A 13,555-nucleotide genomic window follows, 5' to 3' on the forward strand; every position below is an offset into this window, starting at 1 on the left:
GAATCCCCAGGAGAACTCCAGAGTAGGCCAAGGCGGATAGTAATGCCTCGCCTGTCAACCAATACTATTGGCAAAACGCCAGGGGCCATTCCGACTAGGCTGTGGCTCTCAGCACCTTTATTTTGAAGTACGTTCTTTCTATACCTATTTCAGGCAACTGGATATTGGTAATATAGCAAAGCTGATGATTTTTGCATGTTGATTTTTATATCCTGTAGCTTACTAATTTTTTATTCGTGTGTGTGTGTGTGTGTGTGTGTGTGTGTTTGTGTATGCATGTGCACATATGTGTGTAGAATCTTTGGAGTTTTTTAAACATGGTCATGTCATCTACGAACGATGACAATCTGACTTCCTCTTTTCCAATTAGGATATCTTTTGTTTCTTTCTCTTGCCTTTGTTGGCTAGGACTTCCCCCGCAATGTTGAATAAAAATGGTGAAAGTGGGCATCTTTGTCTTGTTCTAGATCTTAGAGAAAAAGCTTAGTTTTTACCCATTCTGTATGATGTTTGTGATAATATATATATATATAGCCTTTATTATGAAGTATGTTCCTTCTATGCCTAATTTGTTCAACACGTTTATCATAAAGATATATTGAATTTTATCTAATGCCTTTTCTGTATCTATTTAGATGATCATATGGTTTTATCTTTCAATCTGTTGGCATATTGCATTGTGCTTATTGATTTATGTATATTGAACCATCCACGAATTTCTAGGTTCAGTCAAACTTCATATTGGAGAACAATTTTTTTGGGGGGGCACTGGGGACTGATCTCAGGGGGTACTCTACCATTAAGCTATACCCTAGCCCTTTTTATTTTTTATTTTTGACACAGATTCTTACTAAGTTGCTCGGGGTCTCACTAAGTTGCTGAGGCTAACTTTGAGCTTGCAATTATCTTGACTCAGCTACCTGAGTTGCTAGGATTATAGGCTTGAGCCACCATGCCTGGCTGAATAATTTTTCTAATGTGCTGATGAATTTAGTTTGTTAATATTCTGTTGAGCATTTTTACATATTGGTCTATAGTTTTCTTTTTTGTAATATCCATGCCTAGTTTTAGTATCAGGATTATTAGCCTTATAGAATGAGTCTGGAAGAATTATCTTCTCTTCAATCATTTTGGAATAATTTAAGAAGTATTAGTGTTAGTTCTTCTTTAAATGTTTGGTAGAATTTATAAGGAGAGTCATTTGATCCTGAACTTTTCTTTAGTGTGAGACTTTTTATTACTGATTCAGTCTCATTACTTGTGCTGATCTTTCAGGTTTTCTATTTCTTCATGTTTCAATATTGGTAGGGTCTACATGGCCAGGAATTGTCCATTTCTTCTAAGTTATCAAATTTGTTGGTGTGTTGTTGTTCATAATAATCTCTAATGAGTTTTTGTATTTCTGTGGTATCAGTTATAATGTTTCCCTTTCATCTCTAAGTTTATTTGACTCTTTGTTAATCCAGCTAAGGGATTTTAAATTTTGTTTATCTTTTCAAAGAACCAGTTCTTTGTTTCATTGATCTTTTGTATTTTTTAGTTTCTATTTTATTTATTTCTGCATTGAACTTTATTATTTCTTTTTAAAATTAATTTAGTTTTATAATTTCTTTCTAATAAATTTGTTTGTTCTTCTAGTTCTTTAGATGTAGCAGTAGGTGATTTATTTGAGCTCTTTCTTTTGATGTTTGATTGTATTAATTTTCCTCTAGTACTTCTTTTGCTGTATCTCACAGGTTTTGGTATGCTATGTTTTCATCTTCATTGTTTTGAGACATTTTAAAAATCTTTCTTTACTTCTTTAGATAAACTAATAGTTTTTTACTTTGTGACTCACAGGGGTGTTATATCTTACCTTGGATGCTTCTATTATCAGATTAGAAGTATGTTGTTTTTAATAGTACATTTGAGTAAATTCCTACCAGAATTTGATATAAGGAGAACACTGATTTATTTTAAACATCTTCTGATTTTTGTCTTGGTTGTTAGGAAACCCAGCTAAATCTATGGTTTATCTGTGGTAACTGTCCTACTTTTCAGGCTATGCAATAACTGCTAGATGTCAGTGTTAAAAAAAAAAGTAATTACAAACCAGGGAGTAAGTTAAGCACCAGGAAAAGCTATACCTGAATCAAAATCCAAGGCAGAAAAATTGGTCAGCAGAAGACCTCAGAGCTGAACCAGACAGTTCTGAGAATCTCTGTTTTTAGGATAGACTTCATCCACAGTACAGGGGAATTGATAGTGGACTCAGCCTGGAAATATGGATGGATGCACCAATCTGTAGCCCTGAGTTCTGATCTTGTGCACTTTACAACTTGTACAGGTTCACAATCCCTTATCCATAATTCAGAAATCAAAACAAAACAAAACAAAACAAAAACTCTAAAAAATTCAGACTTAAAACAGTTGTCAAAATCTGACCTAAATGAATGTGAAACTATTTAGTCTTTACCTCACTTTGAAAATTCATACATTGTGCTGCATAAATAACAAAGTGGTAGATTTTAGATTTTTGCTCCTGGCCCTACTAGAGGATATTGTGTAATATCTAGTGTATGTGTCTCCTTACCTTTCTAAAATCCAAACAATTCTAACCTCAAGTACATCTGGCTTGACATGTTTCTGTTAAAGAATTGTGGACTTATAAAATAAATGTCTTACCTGAAAACCTAGACAGAATTAAGTCCCCTTTTGGCTCTTCACTTGCTAATATCATTTTTAATAAACTTGTCACATATGCATTTTTTAAAAAATAATTCTGTTGCATTTGCATTTTTACTATATGTTCTATTTTTTTTTCTTTTTGGGCAATTGTGTTGTAAACAGCATCCAAGATGACCTAAATAATCTTTGCCCTTGTATAGTCCTTCTATTTACCTTTGAGCTGCTCAATGTGCCCATTCAGAATATGGGCAGAAGTGGTTATGTGTGACTTCTAAGACATTTCACCTTCTGCCTTGGTCTTTTGATCTCTGGTTCTATGGGAAGAAAGCTGCCATGTTGTGAGAATAGACAGAGTGGCAAGAAGAAGCCCAAGGGGAGATGAACCAATCTACCAACCTAGGAATTCTGACTTCCTGCATGGTGCATTTCCATTGGTATCTGTTATCTTAAAACCATATATTCTGAAGAAAGGGAAAAGGTATCTAAAATTTATCACATGTAAATTTAGTGTATGTCAAGCAGTGTCTAAACTTGGAGTTTCTCAATGAACCCTCAGAACAACCAAAAGAATAGATATTGTTAGTACTCCTATTTACAGGGAAGGAGAACTTAAGTAACTTTTCTAAACATCTGAGACTAAAATTTCAGAGGCAGATTTCACCCAGGAATTCTTACTCCAGACTCTTAACTATTGATTCAGTACTACTCTATAAATGAGAAAAATAATACTGAAAAAACCAGAAGAGGCTGGTGCTGCAGTCTGGCTGGGCACAAAATAACTGAGCCGCCACACAGCCTTGTAGGTTCAAAACAGGAACTCCTTTATTCTCCGCACTCCCTCGAATGCCAGGCACGTGGCCTTCTCCCGGGACACACCACACACCAACTGCAAATCTCTCCTCCGGAAATCCCTCCTCTGGCACTTCCCCAACCAATGGGAACTCCCCGTGAGAACTCCAAAGTAGCAGGCCTAGGCGGACAGCAGGGGTCTAATATACAAATGAATGCACAGCTTAGCATAACCATTATCATCTCAATGGCTTGCTGGCATCACCTCTCAACCACTCTGGCAAAAATGCCATGCGTCATTCCAACTCAGCTATGGCTCTCAGCAGGCTGGGAGCCCACTGAACTTCTATGGAAGGTTTTCAGGTTCCCACTGAAGAGCTATGCTAGAGGCAGTAGGCATGTATCTGTTGGGGCCAGAACAGAGGTCTTGGCTTGTGGAAGAAGCCTAGGCTGGGTTTATTTTGTGAATGTCTAAATATTCCAGTTTCTTAGTGCACTTCCATGTCAGGAGAGCATACATTGTGAATGGGACTTTTCTCTGGCACTGACAGACATTGCTGATAACAGTTGGGTCCTGAAAGCATTAAAATCTAACCATTCTATGGCATGGGCAACAAATCCTTTTATTATATGTCACTTTAGGAAGGATTATATTTGTGGGTCTTTGTTTCAATTAAGAAATATGTGTATTGAACATGAGTTGTGTGCAAGAACACGTTGTTCTAGGCACTGAGCTGCATCTGGGCTACTTTAGCAAGTGTCTCCACCTTCCCTTTCGCTCTGACATTCTATTCCTTGTGTCTCATATACTTTCTTTTTTTTCCCCCTTGAGGTAACAACCAGTATTTGACATTCTAGTTTAGATTTACAGCACAAATAAAATTAGAAAGGGATATGTTGCATATGATTCTAGATATGACATTTAAAAGAATGGCAACCATTATGAAGTCAAACAACAACAAGTGCTGGTGAGAATGTGGGAAAAGGGTACACTTGTACATTGCTGGTGGGAATGCAAATTGGTGCGGCCAATTTGGAAAGCAGTATGGAGATTCCTCAGAAATCTGGGCATGGAACCACCATTTGACCCAGCTATTCCCCTTCTTGGACTATTCCCCAAAGACCTTAAAAGAGCATACTATAGGGATACAGCTACATCGATGTTCATAGCAGCACAATTCACAATAGCTAGACTGTGGAACCAACCTAGATGCCCTTCAATAGATGAATGGATAAAAAAAATGTGGCATTTATACACAATGGAGTATTACTCAGCACTTAAAAATGACAAAATCATGGCATTTGCAGGGAAATGGATGGCATTAGAGCAGATCATGCTAAGTGAAGCTAGCCAATCCCTAGAAAACAAATGCCAAATGTCTTCTTTGATATAAGGAGGGCAACTAAGAAAGGAGTGGGGAGGAAGAGCATGAAAGAAGATTACCATTAAAGAGGGACAAGAGGTGGCAGGAAAAGGGAGAGAGAAGGGGAATTGCATGGAAATGGAAGGAGACCCTCATTGTTATATAAAATTACATATAAAAGGAAGTGAGGGGAAAGGGAAAAAAAACAAGGGAGAGAAATGAATTACAGTAGATGGGGTAGAGAGAGAAGATGGGAGGGGAGGGGAGGGGAGGGGGGATAGTAGAGGATAGGAAAGGCAGCAGAATACAACAGACACTAGTATGGCAGTATGTAAAAATGTGGATGTGTAACCGATGTGAATCTGCATTATGTATACGGGGTAAAAATGGGAGTTCATAACCCACTTGAATCAAATGTATGAAATATGATATGTCAAGAGCTTTGTAATGTTTTGAACAACTAATAATAAAAAAGGGGGATCCCAACAAAAATGACCATCTGCCCCCAGTTAATTTGAATGTAAAAATATTGTCATATTAGAGTATAGATAATGGATGTAAACAAACCCAGTATGATGCTAAAACCTGAAGTAAGTTTATTTCTTATTTACATAAAATCTCAAATGGATTTATCTGGTAGATAAAAGAGGCTTCTCCAAGTGGTAATTCAGATGCTCAGTTCCTCTAAAAGTTGTCACACACATCTGCATCAAATAAGCAGAAAGAAAAGGAGCATAAAGGTCACACATGTGAGGTTTTTATGGGAGTCATGTGGAAATGGCTCACATCTTTCTACTAACATCCCTTTGACAATAAATCACTCACACTGTTGACATCTAATTGTGAGAGAACCTAGAAAATGTGCACTACTTTGTGCCTGGAAATAAGAGGAAATAGTTTGATGGACAACCTGCTAGTCTGTCAAAGTATTTAGATTCATCACACCACACACACACACACACACACACACACACACACACACACACACACGGATCATCTGAATTACAATATTTAGTTGAAAAAAAGGAAAGAACTGAAATCCTCTGATTTGTTCTACTTCTCTTAATTCACTAATCATTTTAACTTACCCATTTCCTTGAATTTCATATAAATATTTCTAAATTTAATTGTTTTATTTCATAAAGTTAAAAATTATATTATTAAATATACTTTGAAATCATAGCCTGTTTCTTTTGCTGTTGTTGTTGATGTTTCATAGATGAGAAATATGTGTTAAAATAACTTGCTTATGGCCCCACAATTCGTCGGTGAGTTAAGACTAAAACTCACAGGTTTCCTGATTTTCTCTTTTACCTTAACTAAATACAATATTCATACTATATGTCCAAGCCTTTATTATATGTTTTATATTTTATACTTATACAGAACAGTTCTGTTGAATTCAATTTGTAGAAAGTTTGATATAAATGTCTTTAATGATTTTTCTTTTCTTTTTCGGGGGGGAGGGGCAGTGTCAGAGTTTCTCACTACCACCTTTAGATGGCACAAGTTAGCTAATCTGAGGTTATTTTGTAGCTATGGGTAATTACAGGAGGTTAAAGAAAAGTTTATGGAAAACAGGAAGACTGAATAATAATTTAAACAAAGTATCCATGTTATCAGCCATCCCTCCCCCTGCATTTAGAATCAGTCTATATGAATGAGTGTATATGATTGGCAAATATTTGGAAGACTACCTCCTTGGGCTGGTATCAGGAGTTTGTAGAAATAAATGACCTTCAGGATAGATTTTGGGATAAGAATTGAAATTGGAAAAGGTTTCTGAAGTGGATGGAATATAAATCTGGGAGGTAGGAAGCCTTTACTTTCCACAAGTTGCACAATTTGCAAGATGTTTTTTTCCTATGGCTTATGCTGCTTAGCACAGATGCTCATGGTATTTGCATCTCCTCATGGTATTATGTACCTCCTTGGGATGTTCTGAAAACTTACACGGGACGACTGGAAAGATTTAGATGTATCTCTCTGTGGGATAGTGCTCAAGCACAATGCTCTGAACTAGGGCTACAGGAATTGTTTGTAGAATTGAATTTTCCCACTTGAATTTCTTCTTCTCATTCTTGTGCCTGGAGTTGATTGTAAACTCTTTTCCCAAGATACTAATGAAAAATGATATTTACCCAGTGCCTCTTACGTTCATTAGCATTCTTGGAGCCAGTGTGAAGAATCCTAGGAAAAATTGTTCTTTCTGAAATCTAATTCAGTTCTGAGGACAACATTTGGAAAAAAAAAATCATGTATAAGAGAGGTGATATAAAACCAAAATACTGAGTGATTATGTAAATAAGTAGTGCTTTTGCTGTGAGAATGTGCAAAAAAATCACCATTATATCTGCCAGAAATGTGAAAATGTGTTGAATTGAGGAAAGAGGTGGTAAAAATGTTCCTCTAGTATTCACTTAGAGTAAGTAGGCTTTTTGACACATTGTATGTAAATTTCAAAATTCTATTGTTTATGAGCACTGAAATCTGAATTAGAGCTTGAACAGGCTGACTTCGTTTTGCTTAACAATGTCAGTTTCCAGGTTCATGTAACAGCATAACTAGGCAAAGCTAACCATTGGCATTTCTGGACTCAACATACTCAGAGACCTTTTTTATTTTAGGTGGTGTTCCCATCGTCAGCTCACTTCTAGCAGCTGAAGTCTTACTCCATTCCCCTCCCCTCACCATTTAAAAAAAATTGGTGCATTATAGTTATACAAAATGGTGGGATTTGTTGATCCATAGTCTTCCATGCACACAATATGACAATATAATTTGGCCGATATCACTCTCTAGCACTTCCGCCTCCACCCTGCTTGGTTCCTTTCCTTTATTATACTGATCTCCTTTTGATTTTCATGAGATTCCCCATCCCCTTTCTTTTTCTCTTTCCTCTCCAGCCTCCAAATATGAGAGAAAACATAAACCTTGACTTTCTGAATTTGACTTATTTCTTAAGCACCATTCATTTTCCTGTAAATAATTTTATTTTTCTTAATGGCTGAATAAAACTCCTCTCTCTCTCTCTCTCTCTCTCTCTCTCTCTCTCTGTATATGTGTGTGAGATCACAGTTTCTTTTTTCTTTTCTTGGTACTGGGGACTGAACTCAGGGACACTCAACCACTGAGCCATATCCCCAGCCCTATTTTGTATTTAATTTAGAGACAAGGTGGGATTTGTTGATCTCACTGAGTTGCTAAGCACCTCACCATTGCTGAGGCTGGCTTTGAACTCGAGATGCTCCTGTCTCAGCCTCCCGAGCTGCTGAAATTTCAGGGTTGCACCACCATGCCTGGCTGATCACATTTTCTTTTCCATTCATCCATGATGGACACCTAGACTGGTTCCATTGTTTGGCTATTGTGAATTGTGCTGCTATAAACATGTGTATCATTCCCAAAAAAGCCCATTCTTTCTATCTCGGCAATAAGGTGTATATGACTGATGCTGGCTTCAAATATTTCTGATATCTAGAAGGTTTTCAGTTCATAACTCGTCTAAACCACCTCCCAAGTCAAAGGAATAAAAGTAATTAGATGTACTATTTTTTTGTAAAAATGTTCACATGTCCATTATAAAAAATCAAATAATGTAACTAAGTATATCCCAAATTCTAACTTCCAAAGATAGTCACAACACTTAGGCATATCTATATTTATACATACATATTTATGAACTTTTTTTGAGGTTGGAAACACATATACAGATGCATGAAAATGGAATACAAGGTATCACTGATGAAATTAAATCCCTCCAGCAGGTAGCCTATGCCAACAACTATGTAATTATCTTTTTCTACTGGTAAGATAACTTGCATAAAGGGTGGGTAGTTTATAATACACAATTATCCGCTGATATATTTAATGATATATCTTTTAAATATTCTTAAATGCAAGGTGTTATTTTTTATGATTCTTATGGAAAATAAATTATGACTAGAAAGTTCATTACTGTCTTGGCGCCTCTTGCTGCATAGTTTCTGTGAGGAGGGATCAGAGCCCCTGCATTTTTACACCTAGTTTCCTGCTTGGAGAGGAGCAAGTCGGATTCCTATACAAGTCAGTGATGAAATGACTGGAAACGTTCAGTTATAGTCTATTGGTCCTGCCTCCCAGAATAGAAGTTTATTATCAGGGAACTACATTATGGCTTCACCCTACCCCTCTTAATTTTCTAAACTGTATTTAAGTTTTTATATGAAAATATCTTCTCTAGAAGGTAGAATTTTGTACACTTGTTCTCTTAAATACTTTTCTCCCTCTCTAAATACCTGGCAATCATTTCCTGTCTTTTAGGTTTAGAATTTTATCCCTTTGAACTCAAATGGAGCAAACTATATCATATGCATTTATGAATATGTCTCCACGAAGCCTGCTCTGATGTTTAACTATAATGCACTAATAAAGACATTAAAAAATATCCCCTTTTTCTGTCTTTATTCTAATCTAGACCCACATATTTGTTCTTTTGATTCTGCAGAATAGGGATTTTCATCCAACCTAAACAATTAGCTGGTTAACAACATGCTTAACTCACTGCCGGACACTGTGAAGGTCTTGAGAAGAGGCAGTGCTGCTTAGTGGCTTTGAACTTGGGTTTTGGACTCGGATTGCCAGGGCTTGTACACTGCTTACTACTTATTGCTGTGTACACATGGGCAATTTTGCCTGTGTGAAGTGAAGATGACAATGAAAGACTTCTCCCAAGGATTGTTTTGATATAATTCATTGAGGTAATCTGTGTGGACCACTGAGCCCAGTACCTGGCAATGTAATAGGTGTTACTATTATTATTTATTCTTTCTTTTTTTCTTGTCTTCTTTCTTTTTGGTACTGGGAATTAAACCTAGAGGCATTTTACCACTGAGCCACATCCTTAGCCATTTTTATTTTTATTTTGGGTTTCACTAAATTGCTTAGAGCCTTGCTAAATTGATGAGGCTGGTCTTGAACTCTCTATCCTTCTGCTTCAGCCTCCTTGAGTGGCTGGGATCACCGGAGAGTGACACTGTGCTTGGCTTCATTCATTATTTCTAAATACCATTAAAAATGAAATCTGTTCTAAGGAAACTAATAGTCCAACTGAATTAATAATCATATATAATACCCAAAGAGTAGAATAAAATAACTGATATAGATTATGATATCGACAGTAAAGGTTATTATTAAAGAAGAATTCATGGAGGATGCAGGGGTCAAGCTGAGCTTTGGAAGGTGTGTAAGGTTTGTGTCTGCCAAGAAGAAGGAGAGACAAGATTCCCTTGTGTAGAAATTGTGCATTAAGGATAGTTTTCCTTGAGTATACAGAGCTTTGGGGTCCTTCCATCTTGTGTGGATAAACTGTTTCTCGGGCTAGGTTCTGGCAAGACTGGGAAGACTGTTGCTTCAAGGCCTCAGGGTGTGATGAATTTGTTCTATGGGGATTAATTGAGTAGATGGATGAGTAACAGCAATGGTAATTAAGCAATACGATAGGACAGATTGTGGCATAACAATGATTGATGGGATGCCTCAGGTGAGCACTGAGGCACGAGGCAGAACTGAGAGCTCTTGGTGTACCAGAGAAGTGTCATTAATCAGCATTACATCATGCTCAAGAGTGGTTTTATTGAAATTATAAAATAGGTACTTAAAATAACATTAAAAGCACAATTTTAAACATGCACAATTGATTCTAGTGAAGTACTATGCCAGAAATGAATTCCAGTCTTCCAGAGGAGTGTACCCCTAGAAAAAGAAAGCAAGCTAGGCTCCTCAGAGCTGAAAGTGACCCATTGACACAGGGTGGCCCTGCCAACTTTACCTTCTAAAAGCTGTTCTTTTCATTGGAAACCACAGAAGAGACCAGCAAAAACAGAAACGAAATCTTGGCAGTGCTTCTTGCTGCCTCGTGTGCCTTGTAATGTCGCCCAACCTCTCAGCCAGGGCTGGCTGTTTCTTCCAAATCGGATCGCCAGGGAATGTGTAAAGGAAGGGGCTCTGGATAATGCACAAGCATCATTGAGTTTGGAGCAATCTATTGCATCTGCACATAGGAAAGATAAGGGCTAGGTGGGCAGGGAAAGGGATTGGGTCTCTCACCCTAAGCTGTTCTAAGGGTTCTTTATGATCAGGGTATGTAGTTCAGTATCAAGCATCTAAATCAAGTGGTTAGACTAGAGACTGGCATCCAGAATCATGTGTGGGTGGTCGGTTAGGTATCTCAGCATCTAGGCAAGAACGCCAGTTTTGGAAAAACTGAGTTTGGAGAGATAAGGGAAGGGAAAGCCCATAGTGAAGATATGATGCATCTGAGAGGTTCTGGAGAGCTGGGTGCCTACAATACCTAGCAAGGCTTCCTCCTCTACATACACTGCTGGAGTAGGACCCCTCATCTCGACCTGGTTGCTCTCAAAGGAACTCTGATATTGATTAATCAGAATTAACTAAAGAATTAGGCACCACTTTCCCTTTTTATCTATGAAGGGGAAAAGAAAACAGTTATGAACCCATACTAAACTAAACTAAAACAAAACAAATGCCTTTTTCCTCTTTCTTTGAAAAAAATATGTTCTGATCATATTAGTTCAAATGACTACCTTATTAGAATTGCATGATCTTATTTTTCAAATTTTAATCTTGCTTCATTCCTTAGTGGATTGAATGATGTCTCCATCCCCAACCCCAAACATATATACAACTGTAATTTGTGAATCTGATTGCATTTGGAAATAGGGTCTTTGCAGATGGGCATCTTGAGATGTCAAGATCCAAGTCATCCTGGATTAGAATGGGTCCAAAATTGAATGACATGTGCCCTCCTAAAAAAGAAGGGGAACCAGGCATGGTAGTGCATGCCTGTAATCCCTGCAGCTTTGGAGGCTCAGGCAGGAGGATTGCAATTTCTTAGGCCAGCCTCAGCAACTTAGTGAAAAATAAAAAAGTTTGGGGATGTAGCTCAGTGGTAGAGTACCCCTGTGTTCAATTCCCAGTGAGGGGAAAACGTGGGGAGGGAGGGGAGAGGGAGAGAGAGAGAGAGAGAGAGAGAGAGAGAGAGAGAGAGAGAGAGAGAGAGAGAGAAGAAGAAGAAGAAGAAGAAGAAGAAGAAGAAGAAGAAGAAGAAGAAGAGAAGAAGAGGAGAAAGAGAAAGAGAGAGAAGGGAAGGGAGAAAGAATAGGAGAAGGGAGAATTCACACTGAGAAGAAACAGATGTAAGGAATAAGGCAGAGATTGGAAGTGATGCAAGTAGCAACCTAGGAATGCTAAGCATCAGCAGCCGACATTAAAAACTGGAAGAGAAGAGTAGAGTGAATTTTCCTTCACAGCCTCCAGGAAATCAGACCTTACTGACACCTTGATTTTTGGACTTGTGACCTCAAAACCTGTGAGAGAAATAATTTCTGTTATTTTAAGCCGCCAACTTTGTGACAATTTGTTATGACAACCATAGAGAGAGGACACCCTTTGACAGCTTGCTTTAAGAGCAATTTTAGCTGAAGAGGTCCAGAAACTCACTAACTCACTGGCCTTTGTGCTCAGTGATGGTCCTCTACAGCTCACTCCTCAAGTCAGCATATATGGGCTGAGAGAGCAAAGAGCTTTGATATGGATGAATGTATGTATCAGTCCATCAGTTTTTTTCCAGACTATGCCACTATACTGTGATTTTCCTGATATGGGTAGCCCAAATTTATGGTGACCAGGTTGGTATGATAGTTGTCAAGACAGATGAGTTAAAATGCCTTAATGGATACCCAAAATATTATCTTGAAATGCAAAGTTGTTAATCAACTGCTAAAAGAATATAATTCCAAAAACCACAGACAAGTGATCTCGGTTCTCATATTGGTAATTAATTTATTAAAATATGTAGTGAACACATTCCATAGACTCTCTCTTTCTGGGATTTACATTCTGCAATGTCATTCTGTTCCATAAGGTAGACTTATTTGATTTGGTTTGCTTTTCCTTCTTTCCTCTCAGTTGATGTATAAGAATCCGGACTTGCAAAATGGATAAGAAAGAGGATGATGATTTGCAGGCTTCTGTTGCATGATTAAAACAAAACAGGAAATGCACTGGTGAATGAGCTCCAATTTTATGAAATCAGCCCACTTCAAAGAATGAAGGGTCTTTTGCTGAAAAAGAATGAAATACATGGTTCATTCATTTATTCAGTAAATATTTATTGAGAATGTACATGACAAACATAATTCTATGAACTGGGGATTTAGGAGGAAGCAAGGCACAGTTCCTACCCTCCTCAAACTTATTTCCTGATAGTAGAGATGGATGTTGAATGGATAAACAATTATACAAACTAATAAAATTCATGCAATGTCTCATAATGCATACTATGTAGAAGCTCCTCTTCCTCCAGTGCCTGGACACACTTTGACAAGACGTTTCTCTCATTTATGACATTATTTTTTCAAACAAACTTTGCATCCTCCAAAGGCATAGACAAATGTTTTTGTTTGATACTTGCTCCCTGACAGTCTTCTCCTGACTTCACTAGTTTGAAACTCCCTATGGGGCTGGGATCATAGCTATCTTCCTAACACCTAGCTCAGCATTCGGCACATAGAAACTACAGGCAGCCTTCTGTTGCATGATTAAAGCAAAACAGGAAATGCACTGGTGAATGAATTTTATGAAATCAGCCCACTTCAAAGAATGAGTTACTTCATTTATTCTGACATTAAATTGTATTGCTTGGTAAATTTATTATTGTCATTTTTGTGCCTATT

The sequence above is a fragment of the Urocitellus parryii genome, chromosome 12, assembly GCF_045843805.1.
Source record: "Urocitellus parryii isolate mUroPar1 chromosome 12, mUroPar1.hap1, whole genome shotgun sequence".
NCBI lineage: Eukaryota > Metazoa > Chordata > Mammalia > Rodentia > Sciuridae > Urocitellus > Urocitellus parryii.